Source organism: Podarcis erhardii (genome assembly GCF_964252035.2).
Source record: "Podarcis erhardii genome assembly, chromosome: Z".
NCBI classification, from domain to species: domain Eukaryota; kingdom Metazoa; phylum Chordata; class Lepidosauria; order Squamata; family Lacertidae; genus Podarcis; species Podarcis erhardii.
In genome coordinates this window covers 26,189,719-26,215,323 of record NC_138504.1, presented here as the reverse complement: position 1 = coordinate 26,215,323, position 25,605 = coordinate 26,189,719, and the positions used below count along the sequence as shown (strand labels likewise).

Genomic DNA, 25,605 nt, shown 5'->3' with positions numbered 1-25,605 from the left:
AATGCCACACCACTGACAAACCCAACTGCAACCGTTCTGAGCAGCAGAACTCTGCAGATGAGGCAGTAACTGCAAGCGCTTTCTCTTCTTCTGGCGGCTCAAGTAGGGAAACAAGAATCATTATCAGCTTTCAAGGACACATTCCAGCCAAAGCGAAGCACTCAGTTCAATTCAATATGAGCTTATTATTCTCGCCAAAGGTCATGAGGAACGCAGAGCAATATTACCACAAAAACATGGATCATACATGGATGTTGGCTCATATTTTGGATGTATGGTTGCAAATTAAACCTCCGAATCATCACAGCAATTTATAGATATTTTAGCTAACTTCTTTTTCCTGATTCTTTTTCTTTTCCCTTTCCCTCCTTCTTTCTTCTTTTTTCAGCCAGTGCATAGAAGGCCACTCTGAATGTGACAAAGTTATTATTGAAACTCAAAAGAAACTGCACTGTTTCTGCCAGGGTGTACCTGCTTGCTTGTGTGAACAGATTTCAGAAAGCGATCTCTGGGATCTCTATATAAATAGTCTAAAACATCTCAACACACTGTTTTCCAGAGTTGGTTATCACCAAATTCCATATAGCACCGCACAGCACAACACTCAATACATAGCAGCAATTGTTAAAATATACTTTAACTAAGTGCAGTCTGCTCTTGCCTTAATCGTTAGCCACTCGAATTCTGTATGAAGAAGAAGTTGTGATATTCCTGATGGTAGAGAGCATAAGCTTCTGAACAAAATTATTCTGCACAGTTTCCAAAACTTTAATCAGAGACTGAGATTTCAAAACCATAGAGCATTTGAGCAAGCACTTTTCTACCTTTAGGGCAGGTTCCAATCAGCTGTCCTCCCTTGTTGTAACAGAACTTTATCAATGCCCCTATGGTCTTCTGTGTTTTGACTTTCACTGTCTCTGTATGAAACTTCCAAGAGAGTGTTTTGAGTACACCCAGACCTAGGGGCAACTACAGTGGTACCTCAGGTTACATACACTTCAGGTTACATACGCTTCAGGTTACAGACTCTGCTAATCCAGAAATAGTGCTTCAGGTTAAGAACTTTGCTTCAGGATGAGAACAGAAATCGTGCTCCGGCGGCACAGCAGCAGCAGGAGGCCCCATGAACTAAAGTGGAGCTTCAGGTTAAGAACAGTTTCAGGTTAAGAACGGACCTCTGGAAGGAATTAAGTACTTAACCTGAGGTACCACTGTATAGAAAAGCAAACTATGATACCTTTAGCTCTCCTTTTAATATATCACAACTGACTAGAAAACATCTAGAAACATTCTTTCCTGGAACCTGTCAGGTTGGGAATAATAAGATAGATAAGGAGGCTGAAGACAGCAAAGGTAAGAGAGGGGAGGGGAGGAGTGGGTGAGAAGGTGGGCAAGGAAGGGGTCACTGGCAGGGAGGGGGTGGGGTGTGCCCGGAATTTTTCCTCACAAAAGGTTGGGAGGGTTTCAACTAAGGCTGAGCTCCACCTGCAATCTCTGCTGAGCAGCACATGAGGTCCCAAGGGGTTACAGGTGCTCACTCAGGGCCGTGTTTCCACTGAGAACCCCAACATGACAGAGGCGGTAGTGCCTTTTAAGAAATTACACATATTTACTCTTCAGTTTAGATGAAACGGGTGCAGACCTTACAGCACTGTGAACTAAAGCTTGTTCCTCACAGCAGCCCAGCACTGCAGGCAAAGCCGCCCTAAAGCACCACCACCCCTTTGTTCCTGCTTCCCAGCCAGCTCTGACAGCTGCAGCCCTTTCTTGTTCCCAGAAACCCCTGCTCCAAACAACAACTCCCCATCCATCTGCTATTCCAAGCCTAGTTTTAAAAGGAACACTTTTCTTGTGAGCACAGCCTGCCCCTTCCGCTTTTTTCAATCCTAAACCCACGGTAAGCATGGCAACTCTTTTGCGCAGGCCCTGTGATTTATCTGGGATAGGTCATCAACACCTTTTGTCACGGTAACATCCTTCATCACAGGTGAGGCCTTGGCCTGGAACAGAAGCTTAGCTTGTATTTTCTTCCCTACAATACTCCAAATATTATCGACATACTACCCTATATTATTTTCTGCTAATCAGTAACAGACTTTGGTATCCTTGCTATAACAATATGCCTAGGAGAGACTTGGTCTCAAGTTTTGTCACAAACACCTTGCTGCCACCTTTCAGCCAGCCAGCTGTTCAGAAATCTTAAAACGGCTGAAGAAGTGGGGGCTTGACTTCATTTATGTCACTTGAATTGACAGGGAGAGTTTGGAGAGCAAATTTTGGGATTCAAAATATATTTTGCCACATCAAAACAAAACTGAAGTAAGAACCTTACTCTTCTGTAGAAACACCTACTTTCCCCCTACTAATAATCTGTCACTGACCACCATGATTTGGTCATATTTAACATTCCTACTGGAACAGATCAATCATAAATTCCCCCCAGCATTTACACTGTGTGGGATAGGCTTTGACTTCGAATATATATTTCTAACCTTTCATTTTTACTTTGGGCAAGAAATATAATGCACAGAGCCTGAAATTGTTGGAATTTGTATTCCAACATGTTTTATACATCCTTCACGGGAGTCCTGAAGCCATTTCTAAGAGTCAGTACAGTGGTACCTTGGGTTACATACACTTCAGGTTACATACGCTTCAGGTTACAGACTCCCCTAACTCAGAAATAGTACCTCGGGTTAAGAACTTTGCATCAGGATGAGAAGCCCCATTAGCTAAAGTGGTGCTTCAGGTTAAGAACAGTTTCAGGTTAAGAACAGACCCCCGGAACAAATTAAGTACGTAACCAGAGGTACCACTGTATACTTAATTTAAACAAATAGGGATAGCTCAGTCAATAGAGCATGAGGCTCTTAATCTCAAGATTGTGGGTTCAAGCCCATGTTGGGGGGAAAGATTCCTGCTTTGCTGGGGCTTGGATTAAACAACCCTAGTGGTCCTTTCCAAATCTACAATTCTATGATTCTATGAAATATGGTTGAAGTGATATTGATCACATTGTAGTGTCTCCATTATTTACTTTTGTGAACACTTTTGAAGTGTCAGAACGAATAGAAAGCAACCGCTTTCCAATATCAGTGACCCTAGGTCCTCTAATAGAATGCATACCTAAAACCGAATCAGCAAGAGTCAACAAAGAAAGAAATGGTGTGAAAAATGGTCTCACAGATTGAGCAGCAATATTCATGAGACACTATATAGTAATAATCTGAGGAGTTTGTGTCAATATTCATGAGACACTATATAGTAATAATCTGAGGAGTTTGTGTCAACCTTTTTTGAACAAACCTCCAAATCTTGTTGCTGTCTTCTTCTCACAGAACTCAAGTTCTATTTGATAACTTCTATAATTAATAACTACACACAATCAACACACCTTGGCTGGTTTGATGGTCAGTGCAAAGTGGTTAAGAACGTTCTGACTAAGACTAATTAGGGATTCTCAGAAAAATCCATCAGAGGAATCCATGGAAAGTTTCACCAAATGTAGGCTGGAATATAAGAATCTGTCCAGAAACAAGAAATATACTGAATATACAAGCTGTATATATGAAAATCAAGTGGCAGGAATTGGGACTAGCAGTAACAGAACAGAGAGAAGACAAATTCTGGGAACTGGTGGCCCAGGGCTTGAATGAAATGATATCATCACAGCAAGCCTCAATTCCTGCTTCTGAGTGGGTTAAATATTTATCCAATATATTTGGTGGTCAATTTGGACAATCACATGTACCAGCAGCATGTAAGGATTTTGCATGTGTAGCAGCGCCAGTGATGGGGTGCACCCAGGGAAGAGTCACAAGGCCCAGGTTGAGAGATTTGGAGAGTCACATCCAGAACTAGTTTTGCCCTTATGCAGTCACATTAAACACAGATCTCAGTATGATTTTAATTATGCCAAAGGTTTCAGTAATTAGACATTCTGGAGATAATTATCCAATAATAGAGATTTCAGCCAGTGCCTTCTTGTTTTACCCTTTAAATGCCTGGTTAAAACTTTTCTGTGCAACTAAGCTTATGCAGGCAATTAAATGAAACATATTTCTGTGATAATTAGTTGATGATCTCTGGTTTTATTTTATTTTTAATTGTTTGTTTTTATTGTACATAGATATTGTTGTAAACCACTTTGATATTTTTTATGCTATGGAGGGATATAAATATTTTTATGAATAGAAATGATTCACTTGGCCATCAGGCTCACTGGGTCAGCCTAACTAGGTTGTTGAGAGGATAAAATGGGGAGGAAGAGAACCATGTACACCTTGTGCTCCTTGGAGGAAAGGAGAGATATAAGTGCAACGAACAAGCAAGCAAAGAGATAATTGCATAACCCTATGATCCCCAAGAAGCAAACCACACACCACACACAACATTCAGGCAGAAACAATCTTCACTGATGTGAAAATTCTCTCCACCGTAACCCACCCCAAGCTTGCAGGTCATATTAACCCTTGGAAGAGGTGTGGGAAACTTTTGACCCCTCCCTACGTTGCTGAACTGCAGTTCCCACCAGCCCCAGCCATTAGCAATGCTTGCTCAGCCTGATGGGAGTTGTAGTTCAACAGCCTAAAGGGCCAAAGTTTCCTCACTCCTACCTTATAATAACTTCTCTCCCACTCTCAAAAGTTTAGTAAATAAAATCTAATGGCCTACCAGGAGAGGGAGGGAGGCTTTCTCAACAAGGGCCACATTCCCTTTTGGTCAAGCCCCCTGGGGCCGCATGCCAATGGTTGGCAAGGTCAGGGGCAAAAGTAAGTAGAGCAACAGATGCAAGTCTTACCATTATACAGTAGGCCACATACCAGCCATGGAAAATTCAGATGTTTCTACATGCACCTCTCCATCCAGGTGAAACAAGAAGCATTATTACAGATCAAGTATACAGTGCTGCCAGGTAAAATTACTCATGGAGGGTGAGGAGAAAGGCTGGTGGGGGTGGCCTGGCTTTGGGGGTGAGGAATGTCAAGGAGCAGATGGAGAGGTCTGAAGGGACACATTTGGCGCCTGGTTCTGAGGGTCCCTACTCCTGAACCAGAGCAATTAACAGATCAATAAACTCAGTGGTTCACTAAGAATACATAGTCAACAGCTTGATGCTAACATTCAATAGAGGTAGACAGCAATCCTGTCTAAGATTTCTCTGCTGCATCCACCTACAAGTTTCTCTTCACAGAACATCTTTGGTTTCTCTTTGTTTTATGAGGTAGTGGTGCCATTTCTGGAAGGGGAAGGGGCTAAGAGTAGGGATGAGGGAGAGTTTTTTTAAATCCATTCCACACCAATATTTAGAAAGTCAATGCAAGGTTTAATTTGTTTTCAGTTTATTGTTATAAATAATCTCAAATTATTGTTGATAAAACAATTAACTTATCAGAAATAAATTTATCTTTTTTTGTAAACAGCTTTGAGGTTTATTTTTAAATCAAGCAATGTATAAATTTTATGAAATAAAATAAATAAAAAATAAGCCTGGTGCTCCACATCTCACAAATAGGAACAGAACAGCTGGCTTTTGCACGTCTCCAGATTTTGCAATGCATTTTCAGTGTGCAAACCATGTATAATATGGTGCATATTCTAGCCTTTCCCAACATGGTGACTCCAGATATTTCTGGTCTACAGGTCTCAAAATACCTGACCACTGGTCATGCTGGTTGGGACTGGTGGAAGTTGTAGTCCAAAACATCTAACCAAGGGTTTGATAGGTTTAGCTGGCCAGTCAAAGCTGTTCCTGGGTACAGCTGCTGTCACATGTCAACAGCTTCTAGGAGCCACAGATGAGAGCTGAGTGCAAGCTGGGGACCAAAGGTGGACAAACTACCCCAGGAAGAGCATGACATTTCCCCCAGCAGAGGTACTACCCCTCCCCTAACAGCCCCCCCCCCCATTATAATAGCCTTGTAACAATTGCAGTTTTCAAATGAGATGTCTTCAGACCTGGCATACAATATATAGCTTTGTGACCCACAAAAATATTCATACTTTCCTCAAAGAACATTAGCTGAGCTATGTGGTAATGGCCAGGGTAATCTCATTAGTGTCCTTGTATCTTTCGACCACCTATAAAACCATTTCAATCCGCCAAAGAGAGCATTCACCCTCTGAAATCATTGGTATTAAGAGATCACCAAACCCTCACAATGTGCTTTTTACATGCTGTGAAAAGAAAAGAGATCCCATGGGCCACATAGTGAGCAACTCAGTATTTGTAGACAACATGAGGCAAAGGATCTGGCACATTGTTTGATACGCTGCCCACTTTAGAAAGTGAGATATATTCACCCTAAATATCCTGATTGAAATACCAGTTTTGAAGAAGCCCAGAAATTTAGAAAGAGAAATTAATCTAAGATATCCTGATGAAATTCATATATGTACCATATTTTTCGCTCTATAGGACGCACCCAACCATAGAACGCACCTTGTTTTAGAGGGGGAGAACAAGGGGAAAAAATTCTCTCCCGCTGTGCGCAGCGCCCCTTCAGCGAAGCGGCAGGAGAAACGGAGCCCCTTCCATTTCTCCTCCCGCTTCACTGAAGGGGCACTGCGCAGAGAGGGAAAGCTGAGCAGCACCTCTCCAGCAAAGCAAAGCCAGGAGAGCAAGAGGGATCTGTGTGCACTGACCCCCCTTGCTTGCCAGGCTTCAGGGATAGCCGCCTGAAGCCTCCGGAGCACAGCGGAAGTTCCCACTGTGCTCAGGAGGCCTCGGGTTCCTTTCACTGAAACCAGGAGAGACTTGGCTTCAGCGAAAGCAACACAAAGCCTCCAGAGCGCAGCGGGCATTCCCACTGCGCTCCGGAGGCTTCAGGCGGCTATCCCTGAAGCTTAGAGAGCGAGAGGGTCGGTGCGCACTGACCCCTCTCGCTCTCCAGGCTTCAGCGAAAGCAACGCGAAGCCTCCGGAGCATGGCGGGAGCGCTCCCACTGCGCTTTGGAGGCTTCGCGTTGCTATCGCTGAAGCCAAGGAGCCTGCATTTGCTCCATAGGACGCACACACATTTCCCCTTAATTTTGGGAGGGGGAAAAGTGCGTCTTATAGAGCGAAAAATATGGTCTTTAATGTATACATCTATGTCTGCCAGGAAATAGCACATTTCTAATGTGCTAATAATATAATGACCTAATAATATAAAGAGAATTTAAAGAGGCCCAGATATGTGCAATTTCCTTTAGTTATAGATGTGTACATAGCACAGATCCACACTTCCTCTTGTTCCGCTGCTTTCCCCTGGGGGAAACCGCTCTTTGGTGCTCAATTGGAGAAAATGGCAATTTGGGTTTTTCCTGGATTGCCAGTTGCTCTGATCTATTTGTTAAAGAGCAGGTTTTCCCTTGGAAAGGAGTGGGGCAAGGGGGAAACCACTCGGACCCATGCTAAGAATGTGCGGGTCAAGTGGAAACCCTGCCAGACCCGTGCTTCCTAGGCATGGCACATGCAAAGGTATGGATGAACCCATACAGAACAGTTCAATTTGCTAAAGTTACTGGAAGTCTTAGATGAAAAGGGATATATAGCTCTTCTTCTTTTGGATATGATTATATATAATTTTGGTCCTTTTAAAATCACTTTAGTCTTTATAGAAATCTTTGCCACTTGAGGAAATGGGGACGACCTTTCATCAATGCAATAAACTATCTGATTGCCTATGGAACATTTCAGTAGCTCCCAGTGAGCGAGCAAGTCAACTGTATGGGTTACTGTTTCCATTTGTAAACAAAGTCAGTTTGCTAAACTAGCCCTCCCAGGGGATTTTAGTCTACAAAGACCTCTATTAATGGTTTCTGGCCCAATTTGCCTATGATGTCATTGTTTCCCAAGGTCTTGAAAGGAGCGCTCTTATTTTATTTTGCAAAGATGCTTCAAGCTCTGTGTCAGAACCAATACAAAGTGCCATTCTTCCTTTGAAACCAAGACAAGATAATCTAAAATGCTTAACATTTAGGCTTCAATCCTGCACCCACTTACCTAGCAGTAAGTTTCGTAGAATTCAGAGGGGCTTACTTCTGAACAGACATGTGAAATATTGTGTTAGAAACTTCTTACAAATTTTGCAGAGGTGAAGGGAGAAAAGGACCAAGAAAGTTGGGGGCAAATAAGCTGTGATCACGTAAGAGAGCTTCCATGGTAAGAGACAGCATACTATGAATACTGGTGAAAGGGAAAGTTGTTCTCCATGTATATCTCGAAGGGTTTCTGTTGGAATAAGAATGCTGGATCAGTCGGACTTTGGTAGGAATTGCTCCAGTGTAGAAAGGAGTGGAAGAATCTCCCACAGAATATACCACTCTATGCCATTCAATACTTCAAGCTTCACTCACATTTACTGCATTATCCCTGCTTTCCTAAGAAAAGTATTTGCACCCATTCACTCCCCCCCGACTTCTTTCTCCTTGAGAAATGACCCTGAACAATTGCTCTGACCTAGCAAGAGCCTTCTTATGTTATCAGTTTGGCTCCTGTCTCTCTGTGTTAAGTCTTAAGAATGTACCGTATTTTTCGCTCTATAAGACGCACTTTTCCCCTCCTAAAAAGTAACGGGAAAAGTAAGGGGAAATGTGTGCGCACCGATCCCTCTTGCTCTCCAGGCTTCACTTGGCTGGAGAGGCACTGCACAGCTTTCCCTCTCTGCGCAGCGCCCCTTCAGCGAAGCGGGAGGAGAAATGGAGCCCCTTCCATTTCTCCTCCCGCTTTGCTGGAGAGGCGCTGAGCAGAGAGGGAGAGAATTTTTTTTTTCTTGTTCTCCTCCTCTAAAACTAGGTGCGTCTTATGGTTGGGTGCGTCTTATGGAACACAAATTATGGTAAGTAGAGGCCTGCTGGATCAGGACAAAGGCCCATCTAAGTCTAGCATCCTGTTCTCACAATGGCCAACCAGATGCCTGTGGGAAATCCACAAGCAGGACCCGAGCACTAGAGCACTCTCCTCACCTGCAACCCCCAGGAACCAGTATGCAGATGCAGTGGAGGTGGAGCGTGGCCATCATAGCTAGTTGATTCTGCTTTCCCCACCTATTGCTTTTTTTTTTTTTTTTTTACTTGTTTTGGGTTTCAAAGACTACTGTATTTAAGGCAGAGATGCAACACACCAGCAGCTACAAGGGACCTTTCCCAAGTCTTCAGGCAGCTCTATTTATTTTTGGCAATTGTTCATCTTTACAGTGGCCCCTCTCCTGTACTTTAGAACATCAAGCTAGCATGCAGAAATCTGTTTTTACCACCATTTTCAATCTTTCACCAAGAAGAGTTCCAGGTGCTCCATATCTGTGTCTCAGGATGCTGTTAGAGGCTGAGAAGCAGGACTTGCCAAACTAAAAAGGCAAGCCTGCTTTGTTGTGGTAAATTAAGAAAGTCAGCACAACCTCGAGTTTCCTTGATTTCAACAGTTTTGACGTCAATATTAACAATTAAAGCTGTTGGCTTGTTAAGAATCTGGGGCTATTGCCCCTTATTGCAGTAACACATGCTAGCAGGCAAACTGTTGTGCTTCTGCCTGCATACCATATTCATGCCAAAGGAAATAAACTAGAAGAAGAAATAATTGTTAATCATCTATACAGACAGTGAATGTAGTTATCTGTGTTCCAGTCCTTAGACAGTCAAAACAGCACCACCCACACAAAAGATTGAGATGCGAACGGGACAAAGGGTACCCAAAGACTTGCAAAAATACAGAAATATTCCCTGGGAAAGAATCCTAAACATGTGTGGGGAGAGAAAAACAGCTTAATGCAGACTGAGCATGCTCAGTGGCCACAGAATTGGCTATTGGTGGCAAGAGACACCCAGGAAGACAGCATAGCTGGCTGGCTGGCAGGCTGGCACCCCGCAAACCAGAGCACTTCATGCTGCAACGTTTTGTTGAAGGTCCCACTTGTTAGTTACAAAGACCCATCAATAAACTTCCTTGACATTTGTAAGACAATCTTTTGGCTAAGAGTGGGATGAAAGTGCTTCAGACCAAATAAACCAAATAAATAAAGGTTGACCAAGTAATGACAAAAAGAAAGGTCCCTGTCCCCAAGGAGATTACATTCTGCAATTCACAATAGGGCAGGCAATAGAGAGAGAGAGAGAAGATAGAGGGAGGTTAGCTCCACATACATAGGCTTGTCAATGACTTGACAAGGCTTATCACTGGTTCCCTCTTTGGGTTCATCCACACTTCCACTTGCCCCATGTTTTCTTCTGCTTGCCCTCTGATTTCTAGTTATGGGTCCAAGAGGCTCTTTATTTACCCTGGGGGAACCTACTGATTATCGCCAAATTGTAACAAATGCCAATTGAGTTTTCTGTGGAACACCATTTGTTCTGATTCAGCAGTAAACTAAAGTTAGACTTTATGTTTGTAAGAAAAGAGTCCTTTAATTCTTTCTGCTCTGTGATGCTTTAAATGCTACCAGCAGAAACAAAACAAATTCCTTCCAGTAGCACCTTAAAGACCAACTAAGTCAGTTCTTGGTATGAGCTTTCGTGTGCATGCACACTTCTTCAGATATCTGAAGAAGTGTGCATGCACACGAAAGCTCATACCAAGAACTGACTTAGTTGGTCTTTAAGGTGCTACTGGAAGGAATTTGTTTTGTTTTGACTATGGCAGACCAACACGGCTACCTATCTGTACCAGCAGAAAGACAGACAACTGCACAATTACCACAATGCTCCTCTGCATGTTGGGATTTGTAGTCCTAGTTTACGAAGAACCTCATTCTGCGATGGCAGCTTATGCAACTCAGATGAATCAAAGTCTTTTGCTTTGGATATTTCTCTCTGTAAAGTTTACACGAGTGCGATGTTTTGATGTTCTTTATATTGTCAGCCTTTGGAGTTGCACATGTAACAGTTTAGGCACTTCTAGGTGCAGTGGTGCCTCGCAAGATGAAAAGAATCCGTTCCGCAAGTCTCTTTGTCTTGCGGTTTCTTCGTCTTGCGAAGCAACCCTATTAGCGGCTTAGCGGCTTAGCGGCTATTAGCGGCTTAGCGGCTTAGAAAAAGGGGGGGGAGCGAAAAAACTCGCAAGACTTGCAAGAGGTTTTTGTCTTGCGAAGCAAGCCCATAGGGAAATTCGTCTTGCGAAGCACCTCGAAAAACGGAAAACCCCCATGAATGTGAAGGAACTTTTTATCACCTTTGGTGGACCTGCCCGAAGATTAAGGCCTACTGGGAAATGATCTATAATGAAATTAAGAAAATCCTTAAGTGGACATTTGTAAAGAAACCAGAGGCCTTTCTCTTGGGCATGGTAGGCCAAACGGTTCCAAAGAAAGATAGAACGTTTTTTATGTACGCAACAACAGCAGCAAGAATTCTTTTGGCAAAGTATTGGAAGACTAAAGAACTACCTACTCTGGAAGAATGGCAGACCAAGGTGACTGAATTTATGGGACTGGCAGAGATGACCGGCAGAATCCGTGACCAGAGGAGAGAGACAGTGGAAGAGGACTGGAAAAAATTCAAAATTTACCTTAAAAATTGTTGTAAAATTACGGAATGTTAAGATGTCAAGGGATTGGATACAAAGAATTACAGCTAAAAAAAATTGAAATTTATAAAAAAATTTTTAAAGAGAATTAAATATAAAAAGGGATGAAGAATTGCTAAAAAATTTTAAAATAAGGGTGCAGTGAAGGGGAGGTTTGGGGAAGTCGTGTTATGTTTGTTTGTTTTTTGTTTATGTTGTAAAACCAATAAAAATTATTTAAAAAAAAAAAAAAGAAAAGAAAAACGGAAAACCCTTTCGTCTAGCGGGTTTTTCGTCTTGCGAGGCATTCGTCTTGCGGGGCACCACTGTATTTTGTTATTTCTATATATACAGTATATATTCTTGTTCTTTCATTATTGTTAAACTACTTGTGCTTTATGAATGTGCAACTTGGTTTGACACATCTTTTTTGTTTAAAATGATGAAATAATAACAACAAAATGTAATATAATATGGATGATCATGTCTGAACGAATTAAAGACTTTCAGTGTGTCAGGGAACTACACTGCCCATTGATCCCCAGTGTGTGTGCAACAAATATACATTCAAATCCAATTAAGAAACTATACCCGTGTATAGAGTGATTGCCTGAGCAGGAAGAAAGGCTGCATCAAGTAGCCAAACTGCTGATGTCTCATGTGCCAACTAGACTCTGTGTGTAGAGCATAAATGTCTGCAGGGAGAAATCCTTTGTGCAAATGGCTGTAGGTGCAGAAAACTCATTCCCTGAAAATGTTCATGCCATATACATGTTCACTAGAAGGTGGTGTTAGTTGCCACCCATGACATTAGCAGTATGGGTCTTACATATGTGTAGGACTGCTTCCAGACTGTCACTGTTTCCATGTGGGATTCAATCACATACAGTGGTACCTCGGGTTACAGACGCTTCAGGTTACAGACTCCGTAACCTATAAATAGTACCTCAGGTTAAGAACTTTGCTTCAGGATTAGAACAGAAATTGTGCTCCGGTGGCACGAGGCCCATTAGCTAAAGTGGTGCTTCAGATTAAGAACAGTTTCAGGTCAAGAATGAACCTCCAGAAAGAATTGAGTTCTTCACCCAATGTACCACTGTACTGACAAATCTGAGTTGAGCAATTATGGTAGCTTATGAGTTCTTGCAGGGACACAGATGGTGCTGTGGGTTAAACCACAGAGCCTAGGGCTTGCCGATCAGAAGGTCGGCAGTTTGAATTCCCGCGACGGGGTGAGCTCCCGTTGCTCGGTCCCTGCTCCTGTCAACCTAGCTGTTTGAAAGCATGTCAAAGTGCAAGTAGATAAATAGGTGCCACTCCGGCGGGAAGGTAAACAGCGTTTCCGTGCGCTGCTCTGGTTCGCCAGAAGCGGCTTAGTCATGCTAGCTACATGACCGGAAGCTGTACGCCGGCTCCCTCAGCCAATAAACTGCAACCCCAGAGTCGGTCACAACTGGACCTAATGGTCAGGGGTCCCTTTACCTTTACCTATGAGTTCTTGCAGAGCAAACCAGCTTCCCAAAAGGATCAGCCTTTTTTAGAAAAAGGGGGGGAAAGAACAGTGATGGGAAAAAGTGATAGAAGATTTGGGCTAACACTTGCTTTGATGCAACATCATCTAACTTCCCGGCAAACAAATCACATAACAGGTCAAAGTAACCTGAATAGGCTTAAAGCTGCTTACATTCTTCAGATGAAAACAGGTACTTGGTCCTCCACTGATTTAGAAGCTATTGTGTTTACAAAAAGCTTCCTAAGTCTTTCTGTACTTTTACATGAATTGCAATCAGCAGGTTATTTGGAATTAGTAAACAGTCCCATTTTGGTTTCCCTCACACATCTTTGTATGCCCATTTAAAAAAGTATTTTCCCTCTAATATGTTCACTGTTATATGCATTTTTATGCCCACTTTGCCCCAGTGTGTGCATTATTGAACACATTACTTAGCTGGAGAACTACGCTGAGAATTTGTGAGAAGTGTGAAAGAGTGGTTGTTTTTCTGCTTACATGTTGTTTCAGAAACTGTGAATTGAGTAAATTTGCCTTTAAATGCTTGAAATATACCAGGTTCTCTTTGAATTAATTTTGCATTGCACTCAGGCACAGAGCTTTGGAACTATCGCTTTACTTTGGACAATAAAAGTTGCTCATCAAGTTTGCTTCTGTGTGTGCAAGTGATGTGCAGTGGCTCCATTTGGGTTATGTTTATTTGTCTGAAAAACACAGGTCACCCTCAAGTGAGCCACAGGACATTTAATCATGGACATAAATGTTCAGAGCATTACATGCACTGTGCAGTCCAGACACATAAGAGCCACCACATAACAAAACATGCAATCATCAAATAATTACGGCGTCTCATGGGTCAAATTGACTCAGAATACCACAAATTCATGGTTTGTAAGTACATCAGGATATGGCAATTGTTTGGACCTTGCTGCATCTTCTTATCTTCTGGGTGGCTCCTCCAAAAAAAGTTCAGTTTTGTATGTAGTTTATTTACCCCGGCCTGCCAGAAGAAAGTACAGTGGTACCTCGGGTTAAGAACTTAATTCGTTCTGGAGGTCCGTTCTTAACCTGAAACTGTTCTTAACCTGAGGTACCACTTTAGCCAATGGGGCCTCCCACTCCCTTTCTTATACTAACAACCATGCTTAGGCCCATTATAAGAGGCCGAGGCATCACCAAGAAGCTGGGCTGGCTTTCTGAACAACTGGATTCTACGTGAGGTTTTAGCCCTTGCTGGATCAAGGACCCCATAGATGGTTATAAGAGGCCGAGGCATCATGCATACTCTCCCCAACTCGCAACACTATCATTCTCCTGATCCTTTAACAAACCTATGGTTTCACTGTTTGAATTGCTGTGATATATGTTTTTAGTCATCTGGCTTTATTGTCTCTGCTGAAATCTTTAGGCTGCAAGCTGTTCTTTAGAATATTGTTAAGTTATGATATTGTTATTTGAACTGCACTCTGTCGTTCTAGGCTTGTGAGTCAACCAGAGAACTACACTGTCATATAAATATAGTGAATAATAAAACAAAAACGCTGCAGCAGTTTCTTCTTAATTTTCACATAATGCTCTCAGAACATAAAACAAGTCCACTATCCAAGGCCAATCCATTACAGTGGTACCTCGGGTTACATACGCTTCAGGTTACAGACTCCACTAACCCAGAAATAGTACCTCAGGTTAAGAACTTTGCTTCAGGATGAGAATAGAAATCGTGCTCCGGCGGCACGGCAGCAGCAGGAGGCCCCATTAGCTAAAGTGGTGCTTCAGGCTAAGAACAGTTTCAGGTTAAGTATGGACCTCTGGAACGAATCAAGTACTTAACCTGAGGTACCACTGTACAGTTTATACACTGAGGCAAAGGGCAAGATGGCAACCTCTCCTCCATTCTACATACCAAAGCCAACTGCACTGGCAGTTAAGGTGTGTGTGTGGGGGGGGGGTACTTATTCATTCAGCACATAGTTAAACCTTGGAACTCACTCCCACAGGATGACCACCAACCTAGCAGAATTTAAAAGAAGATTAGACAAATTCATGGAGCAGAGGGATAATGGTGGCTAATAGCCATGATGGCTTTGCTCTGCCTTCACAGTTAGATGCAGCAATCCTTCCTAATATCAGTTTCAGGAAACCACGTGAGGGGAAAGTGCTTTAGGGCTCGAATCCTGCTTGCAGGTTTCCCATAGGCAAGCGTTCAGCCACTGTGAGAACAGAATGCTGGACTGGGTGCGCCACTGACCTTATTCAGCAAGACATTTCTTAAGTTCTTACATGATGCTATATGAAGATCAAGAGGGTAAGCCACTGATAGCCCTCTCTTCCGTGAATTTGCATAACCCTCTTTTAAAGTCATCCAGGTTGGTTTCTATCACTGCTTTCCGTGGGAGCAAGTTCCACATTTTAACTACGTGCTGCATGAAGAACTCCTTTTTTCTATCCTGAATCTTCCAACATTCACCTTCATTGGATGCCCAAGAGTTATTTCTTTATGAGAGAGGGAGAAAAACCTTTCTCTACCTACTTTCTCAAAGCCATACATAATTTTATAAACATAACTCATCTTCATTCTTTGGCCCAAACAACACTTACTAGATTCACACTTTTTGAAAGAATATGCAAAATTCCCATGCCCTGAATTTTGTGATGTGGTTCTCCAGCCAAGTTATATGTACGTAAATGCATGCACCAGGGCAATCTGCATGACACACAGGCTCTTGGTCCGCCTCCTGGTGACCCAGCACCCAGTGAGAGCTGTTGAGTCCAGCAGCCAATCAGAAAGGAAAGAGTGGAATTAAGATGAGATGCAGTTTAAAGGTTTGATAGGGACTTTCTCTCTGGGTGGGCAGCTGGGGCCTCTGGCTATCTGAGTAGACTCAGAAAGGGAATATCTGTCAGTGGGGACAGATAGTGAATTGAGTCTCAGTTAGAGGTAGGGATTGCCTGTGGACAGACAAGGTTTTGACCATCTGAGCTGGGTTAGCTTGGCAGGGTTGATGGTTAAGAACACACATATTTTACTTACTTACTTACTTAATGCTTATGTCTCTCTGTATCATAAATATATATCACAGCAATACAAAACATAAAACCAAACAATAAAATACTAAGATGTTAAAAACAAGGAAAACGCAAAAAGAAATTAAAAACAAACTTTAACAGACCATTGTGGGGGATGCATTTTTATTGCCTTCATAGGCCTGATGGAATAGAAAGGTTTTCAGCAGGCATTCAAAAGTTTGCACAGAAGGTGCCTGCTGAATCTCTGTTGGCAGAGTATTCCACAGGACTGGGCCAATGGCACTGAAGACTTGGCTTCTCATTATTATCAAACGAGCCTCACCAACTCAGTGAATGACCAAAGTCGCTCTTGCAGATGATTACAGTGATTGAGCTGGTATATAAGGATTCAGACGCAAGTTGTTCAGGCCTTTGTAAATCAATACAGTAACTTTGAACCTAGCTTGGCACCAGTGCAGCTTTTTAAACTCTGGTGTTGCATGTTCTCAATAAGAAGCTCCCATCAGCAATGTGTCTGCAGCATTCTGCACTGGGAGGAGCTTCCAAACCATTACAGGTGGGGAAAGTCTACTTGGATGAAGAGTGCCATTTAAAAAGTTTCTCTGTAAAGAGTTTGTGCTTTGACCTAAGTTTTGTGCCTCATGTGTGAAACCATTAAGCATTAAACCCCCATAGGATGCTATTAAATACACATACAGATTTGTCCTACAATTGCTCCCTTGTACTTTGAACCTCTGGGTGGGGAGTGAGTGGACATTGGGCAGCCTTCACAGAAATATAATACCTTGCTGCTGTCTAATTATAGACCTCCCCTGGATGCAAGGGAAGTTTATCTATTAACACACCCAGACTATTTGTCACATAACCCAGTCCCAATCTTCAATGGGGGTGTCTGCCACAATGTGTGCGTTTTTTAAAAAAGGTGACATGTACCTGTATTAGTGGGAGTAACACAAAAACCACAATGAACTAGGGAGACTTGTTGGCAAAAAACATGTATGTTAGTCCAGACTCACCCCCCCCCCAATAATGTAATGAGCATAAATTCACACTAAAATGCTGACAATTTTTCATTAGGGTTGTTGTTGATGTTGTTGTTGTTGTTACAGATTGTGCTGGAAACATGTAGAACTGAATTTAAGAAGGGGAGAATGACAAACCTAAGAGAACTGAAATTGACACTTTAGATGGGATTCTAATATCTAATAGCTTCCACTGGGCTCACCTTCCATCCTTTTGGAAAGTCTGTAGCTGGCTATAAGTTACACTCCTATTCCTGTGCCTGTTCTCCCTGGCATAATGTGTTTGGGGAAATCTAGGCCAGCCGTCTGCCTCCCAGCCCTCAAAATGTCTAGAAAATAGATTTGTTAATGCTTAGAACTCAGTAGCTCAAGCAAGTATGAGCTCAGTCCCCAGTGCATGGGGTGGAGAGTTCTTTAGCAATATTTTATTTCAGCTCAAACATTCTGATATCAAAATAATAAAACCCATTTAATCGGTTGCACTGCATCGCCTCTGGCTGCCAGGCTGCCACACCTACACTGAAACTTAAACACTCTGTTGTGCTATACGTTGTCTGTCAATAAATTGTTTTGTTTTATAGGAGAAAGTGAGGCACTTTCTAGGGGGAAAGAAATACAATTATTAATGTTCAAGTATTAATAATTAAGTGTCCATGTGGAGTGGCGGCAGTGCATTGCTACTCACTTTTGTCATTTTTTGCAAAATACATAACTGGGAATTCTTTGACAGTGCAGTGATTGATAGACCCTATTCGGCATGGCTTCCTAACAATGTGGAGCAGAGTCAACTCCAAGAAGAGGAGAAAAAGTGTGTGTGTGTGTGTGTGTGTGTGTGAAGGAAGCATATTCTTCTTCTTTGGCGATCACTCGTAGCCAAGTAAGATTGTCTTCCATAAACACAGTTTTAACAATGAGTCCATAAGTGACTGTGGAGGCCAATTATGGATCCACATGAGGCATAATAGAGCCTGAGCAGTCCTCTCAATTTCTTGGCTATAGTTGATATTATAGATAGAGAGCCAGTGTGATTAGAGTGCTGGGCTGTGAGCCCGGAGGCCACGGTTTGAATCCCCACTCAGTCATGAGGCTCACTGGGTGACCATGGGCCAGTCACTGCCTCTCTCAGCCTAACCTACCTCACAGGAACGTTGTGAGTATAAAACAAGGAGGGGGAGAACAACATATACCACCTTGTGCTCCTCAGAGAAACAGATGGTATATAAATAAATAAATAAATAAATAAATAAATAAATAAATAAATAATTTATAAACAGACATTCATTATCAAATTAATGGGTGGATTACACCCATTCTTTCATTCTTATAGGGAGTGTGATGTGATGACTCACCCCTTCTGTGATGACAATTTCAGGGTTCCCTGTTAAAAGGGGTTGCATGAAGGGAATCACTAGCCATACGCTGAAAGGTTGTCAGTTAACTTCCTAAGTTGCACGGAGGGGGGGCTGTGTAAACATGTGTTTTACAGTGCCCCCTCTGATCTGATTAACCCTGCTGTGCCTCATTCCCCTGGCTGGGTGGTTGAGAGGAATACACGCCCAAAGCCTAAGCCAAGGTTTCCTACATCTGAAACTGTTAATAAAGTTGTGGCCATTTTAAATCCCATAACAAGCTGTCATGTGTGATTCATTGCTTTCAACTGTCTCGCGGAGGGGCGGGGGTCTCCGCCTGGGCATGCAAATGGGTGGGGCCCCTCCTCCCTCCTCCGGCTTTTAGAATGACAAAGTTGAAGTTGGAGAGTTTGCTGCGATATTGCTTAGAACAGTGGTTCCCAAGTAAGGGTCCAGGGACCCCTGGGGGTCTGTGGAACTCACCCAGGGGGTCCGCGGCCCCATCCCTTGCCTCCCGCCCAACTAAATTTTTGTCATTTTTGCATGGCAATATCACAAATTTTATGGTCTTTTTTTTAGCGCTGTGTGATTTCTCAATATATCGGCCAAAATCGGTTTTGAAATGACACCACAGTAACAATTTTGACTCGGCAATATGCAGCAATATATCGCTCCTGTTGCGAGGGGGAGCACAGCAGCCAATTTCAAGGCACTCACCGATATGGCACGATGATCTCAGCCAATAGCACTGCTGATCTGATCTGCCTTTGCTCATGCTGAGGGAGACCAGGGCAGCCGATAATGCCGCAGCCTTCCCTTATGGTGATGGAAAACAGGGCAGCTAATTGCAAGGCACTGCCTCCCCCTCACACTGACAGACAATAGGGCAACTGATCGCCCTCCCTTCAAGGCACCGTGGCACTACCCTCCCCTGGCACTGAGGAGGAGCAGCTTTTCTCAGGAAAGCTGCAGCCACAGTGGACATGCATATTTGCTGGCTGCCACCACTGGCTGCCCCAATGATGGCGGCTTAATGATGGCAGCACCCTCCATCCCCATCCCCTCCCACTCAAACCTTTTGATGGAGGTGACTCCGCTTCCTCCCCTCTGCATCCAATCTCCATGACTGCTGCTTCCCTCATCCCTACGCCTGATCTCCAATTTCAGATATCATGATATATCGGAATATCGTTATGTCTAGCTACTGATGTACAGTGGTACCTCGGGCTACAGATGCTTCAAGTTACAGACGCTTCAGGTTACAGACTCCGCTAACCCAGAAATAGTACCTCAGGTTAAGAACTTTGCTTCAGGGTGAGAACAGAAATCACGTGGTGGTGGGAGGCCCCATAAGCTAAAGTGGTACCTCAGGTTAAGAACAGTTTCAGGTTAAGAAGAGACCGCCGGAACAAATTAAGTTCTTAACCAGAGGTATCACTGTATCATGATGTTGAAAACTAGCTCAGTCCTGGTCTGTTTTTCAGTAGACCTAAAATTGCTTTGCAGAGGTAACTACCACAGAGTTTTCCAAATTTTCAAAAGTAGGAGGTCCGTGGCTTGGCTTTTGAAAAATAATGGGTCCTCGGCAATTAGCTAATTGGGAACCACTGACCTAGAGGAAAAAGCTGCAGGTTGGAAAGGCAAAGAGTGGGCCATGGCTCATTTGTGCTTGAATCCAAGGCTGTGTCTATGGGAGAAGCAAGACCCTTTTGGGGTGTTGATGCTGTGAACCCCTCCATCGTAGGCCACACCACAAGTCTCTGCTGTGCCTCATTCCCAAAAGGAAACACGAACCCTGGGTAAGCACCTGGAACCCATGGAATCTCCCACCACTCAGAGATTGCGGCAGCGTGCAACAACATTGTGCTTTGACTGAACCTTTCCTGCATGAACCCAGTTGCAGGCAAACAAAATTGCCACCTGACCACTGGTGCACAAAGCCATCTGGTTGATCAACACATTATTTTGCCAACACAAAGGAAAGCAAGGTAGTTTCCTATTACCTCCATCCAGCCTAATAACTGGAAAGGGGCTTTGGCCAGAGGCTATGAAATTACATCAGTTGCATTTTCTTGATGTAGTTTAGAAGCAATTGCTTTGGGTTTCACTGTGACCCAAACCTCTTCAACTAGTGTCGCTTATATCAGCTCTGAATGAGATGCCATGATGTTACATGAGAAGGGGTATAGAAAGAATACCGCATTTTCCCGTGTATAAGGCGATGCTTTTTGCTAAAAAAATTAGGCAAAAATTGGGTGCCATCTTATACCCGGAAAGTGAATGCAGATGGGGGACGTGTGATTAATGGCAGCAACATGCAGGAGATTGGCAGTGGTGACTGGGCGGGTGATTGGTGGCTGCAGCAAGGCCTACTGGCGATTGGCTGTGGCTGCAGCAAGGCCTACTGGCGATTGGCTGTGGCTGCAGCAATTGGGCAGGTGACTGGCGGCTGTGGAGAAGCGGGCAGGCGATTGGCAGCTGTGGCAAGTGGGTGGGTGGGCTGTTGATGGCGGTGAACAGGCAGACAACTGGCGGCAAGGTGTGCGATCAGCAGTGGCTTTGGCAAGCAATCAGCAGTGGCGGGCAGGCGGGTGAGCAATTGGCGGAAGTGACCTCCTCCACCCTCCAAAAAAGCTAAACAACTTAATTCCTTTATTTTGGGTTAAAAAAATAGGGGTTGTCTTATACATGGGGGTGTCTTATACAGTGGTACCTCAGGTTACATACGCTTCAGGTTACATACGCTTCAGGTTACAGACTCCGCTAACCCAGAAATATTACCTCAGGTTAAGAAGTTTGCTTCAGGACGGGAACAGAAATCGTGCAGCGGCAGCGTGGCAGCAGCAGGAGGCCCCATTAGCTAGAGTGGTACCTCAGGTTAAGAACAGTTTCAGGTTAAGAACAGACCTCCAGAACGAATTAAGTACTTAACCCGAGGTACCACTGTACATGGAAAAATATGGCAGGTCCTCGCAGAAAAATAAAAGATGCAGGTTAGGAGACATAAATCCTATTTGCTTTACGAGACAGCATTTGCAAAACATTTGAAAATGTGGTCCCCTAACCCTGTGGAGGTTACCATTAGAGATGAAACAAAATTTCAGGACCTTACCATTGTAAATGGCCTATTGACTATGCATTGGCCTTGCCTTCTTTTTCAGCCCCATTTTTACCATACCATTCAAGTGAGAGCCTTTGCAGTTCAGTGAATGGATAATCTGCTACCTGTGTGCTTCCAACAAAGGTTTAACCTGACAGAGTCTTGCAAAGATGTAATTTCATCTCCAGGATCCCATGAATCTCTCTTTGCAAAGACTTTAGCAACACGACCCCTGAGTATGTCTCTTGCCCTTCAAATCCCCTGCAGGAGATGCATGATCTTTAAAAAACAACAACATGCAAAATACACACACACAGTCCTAGCCTGGCTCATAAAGCATTGATCAAAATTCAGGATGAAGGGAGACAAAAAGAACAAAAATGAAGTAGAGGATGACTGCATCAGGATAAAAATAACCTTGTCAAGGAAGGGAAGACAGAAGAAGATTTCTTCTATGGCAGTTGGAGTTGTAGAAACATTATTGGTTTTTGCAGAACAGGTCGAAATAGTGTACATTTAGTTATGCTGGAGGAGAGATGTAAAACACTTGTCAAGCAAACTGCAGAAAGAAACAGGTTTCATCCAATATTAGGCTGCACACAGCCTCTTTCCAAGCACAACAAAACTACAAAACCTAATGAGTTGAAGCTTTAGAATATTTCCATACCAAAACATGAGGTCAGGCCAGGGGCTGATCTACTATGAAACCAATAAAGCTTAAGTTTCAGGGGCCCTAATCCTGAAGGGGCCCCAGAAGCAGCTTTCATCCACATTGCTTAATTTTTTCAGAGTTGACCCAATTTGAGTCACACAACTGAAATTGGTTATTTTTTCTTGTGTATATTTCGACAAACCCAAAGTATGAGAGTCGGTAGAACAGATGTTGTAAAGGTGTGATGGTCTGTTGTGGAACAACCCCCTTGCAGAAGATAGCAGTGGTCACCAGACCTCATTGCTGGTTACAAAGGGGGCCCCATGGCAGTTCAAGCTTCTAGGCCCCAGGCTATGATCTGGGCACTGGAAGAAAGAGGAGTGTAGGGGGGAGAGTGCACTGCCCCCAGCAGTGCGATCCCGGTGGGGTGCCATTGTGCCTGCCCCCTCGCCTGCGCTGAAGGCAATGGAAGCTTCTTGATCTTTAATGGTGACGTACCCAGATCCAGTGGTGGAGCTTCATGCTATGGCACCGGGGGGTGGAGAGCAGGTGGGGGTGGGGCTGGCGTACGTCCCGGGGCAGGGCCCCGCCCCCGTCTGCTCTCCGCCCCCCAGTGTCGGAGCATGAAGCTCCGCCACTAGATCTGGGTACATCACCATTAAAGATCAAGAAGCTTCCATTGCCTTCAGCCCTACCACAAAGCACCCTTGGGTAGCAGATATAGGGTGCCCTTAAGAGTGGTAGAATTAGACGCAGGCCAAACTGACAACATGATCAAGTTGGCCATGCATCTTACTTTAAGGAGGTGAGTCCTCCATTTGAAGGGCTGTTTGGGGACCATCCTCTGTTGGAAGGAGTCCTCTATCTGGAGAGATATCTGATCCAAATCCAATTTAAAGATAAAAGAAGGTGCTGGAAAAAAATCTAACGATGGGGGAAAAAGATAGTTTTCAAAGAGAAACCGGTTTGGAAATTGCAAAAAGAGTAAAATATCTGGGGGTGAATTTAACATCTAAGAATGTGAACTTATTTAAAGATAATTATGAGAAATGTTGGTTGGAAGTGAAGAAAGATTTCGATATATGGTCTAGGCTGAGACTTTCCTTGTTAGGCCGAATTGCTGTTATCAAGATGAATGTATTGCCAAGATTGTTATTTTTGTTCCAGACATTGCAAATTTTAGACAAGATGGACTGTTTCAAGAAGTGGCAGAAAGATATATCTAAATTTGTCTGGCAGGGCAAAAAACCCAGAATAAAATTTAAGATTTTGACTGATGCAAAGGATAGAGGGGGCTTTGCCCTGCCGGACTTAAAACTTTACTATGAAGCAGCAGCTTTTTGCTGGCTGAAACCATGGCTACTTCTTGAGAATACAGATATTCTGGATCTGGAAGGTTATGATAACAACTTTGGTTGGCATGCATATTTATGGTATGACAAGGTAAAGGTACATAAAAACTTTAAAAACCATATTGTCAGGAAAGCACTGTATAATGTATGGAACCGATATAAAGATTTGTTAGAGAGTAAAACCCCCAGGTGGTTGTCACCAATGGAAGCCAAGGCGGTAAAAAGATTGAACATGGATTCAGACTGGCCAAAATATTGTGAAATTATAGAATATGATGGTGAAAAGTTGAAACTACAGAGTTTTGAGAAATTGAAACCTAAAGTCCGAGACTGGTTACATTATTACCAGATTAATGAGACCTTTAAGCAGGACAGGAAACTAGGATTCCAGACGGAGAGGTCAAAGTTAGAAACAGAATTGCTAGAACCCAATACTAAGAATTTGTCTAGAATGTATAATTTGCTGCTAAAATGGAACACACAGGATGAAACGGTTAAATCAGCCATGATTAAGTGGGCACAAGATATTGGTCATGATATTATGTTTGCTGACTGGGAGCAGTTATGGACCACAGGTATTAAATTCACGGCATGTAGTGCCTTAAAAGAGAATATAATGAAAATGATCTATAGGTGGTACATGACCCCAGTCAAGCTTGCAAAGATATATCACTTGCCCAATAACAACTGTTGGAAGTGTAATGAATGTGAAGGAACTTTTTATCATCTTTGGTGGACCTGCCCGAAGATTAAGGCCTACTGGGAAATGATCTATAATGAAATTAAGAAAATCCTTAAGTGGACATTTGTAAAGAAACCGGAGGCTTTTCTCTTGGGCATGGTAGGCCAAATGGTTCCAAAGAAAGATAGAACATTTTTTATGTACGCAACAACAGCAGCAAGAATTCTTTTGGCAAAGTATTGGAAGACTAAAGAACTACCTACTCTGGAAGAATGGCAGACCAAGGTGACTGAATTTATGGGACTGGCAGAGATGACCGGCAGAATCCGTGACCAGAGGAGAGAGACAGTGGAAGAAGACTGGAAAAAATTCAAAATTTATCTTAAAAATTGTTGTAAAATTTCGGAATGTTAAGATGTCAAGGGATTGGATATAAAGAATTACAGCTGTAAAAATTGAAATTTAAATTTTTTTAGAGAGAATTAAATATAAAAAGGGATGAAGGATTGCTAAAAAATTTTAAAACAAGAATGCAGTGAAGGGGAGGTTTGGGGAAGTCGTGTTATGTTTGTTTGTTTTTTGTTTATGTTGTAAAATTAATAAAAATTATTTTAAAAAAAAAAGATTAAAGAACCCTAAGAAAGGAGAACAGCGGGGGCTTTCCATAGGCTGTTATTTGGTTGGTCAGGATACTTAAGAACAAAGGACGCTGCCTCATGCTGAAGCAGACCTTCGGTTCATCAAGTTCGGTACTGTCTTGCATTCATTCATTCATTCATTCATTCAATCAATCAATCAAATTGTCTTACACTGACTGTCAGTGGTTCTCTAGGATTTCAGAAAAGGATATTCCCAGCCCTACCGGGAGATGCCAGGGACTGAACCTGAGCCCTTCAGCAAAGCAGATGTTGTACCATGGAGCTTTAGCTCTTAAATTCTTAAGTTGCTTATCCACAGTTAGCACCTGGAGAAGAGACTTGATTGGCACACAGGTGGTCCCAATCTTTCCCAGTATGGTGAGATGCATTGTATTTCTTTTTAAATTAAAGCAATTCTTTCTAGATTTGAATCTGTACATGCAAATTAGCATGTGAATATTTTATGCAAATCCATGTCCTCTTTTGTTCTTTGTTTTCACAGGAGGCAACACATATGCAAATATATGCCTAAACTTAATGCACTTGTGCAAGCCCCAGTGAGATGAGCAACCATACCCTTGCACAGTTTCAGTTCATCCCAATGGGTCTAAGATTTTTGGTGGGTCATTCTCATATGATCAAGCCAACAGCATCTTGCACTTATTCAAAATGGGCCAACTCATAGATCTGGTGACCTCAGCATGATAGCCTTCAGGGGAGCACCAATGAGCAGCCAATTTGGTTGGCATTTATGGAGGTACTGATTGTGTGACCTGGTAGCCCTATGCAGGAGTG

The 25,605-nt window shown here is 43.0% G+C and overlaps 1 protein-coding gene across 7 annotated transcripts in view; it reads right to left on the bottom strand.

The window, feature by feature from the left end:
- PAK3 (p21 (RAC1) activated kinase 3) overlaps positions 1-25,605 on the bottom strand; it is an 83,067-nt gene that overhangs the window by 33,490 nt on the left and 23,972 nt on the right. The gene's annotated exons all lie outside the window — the stretch shown is intronic.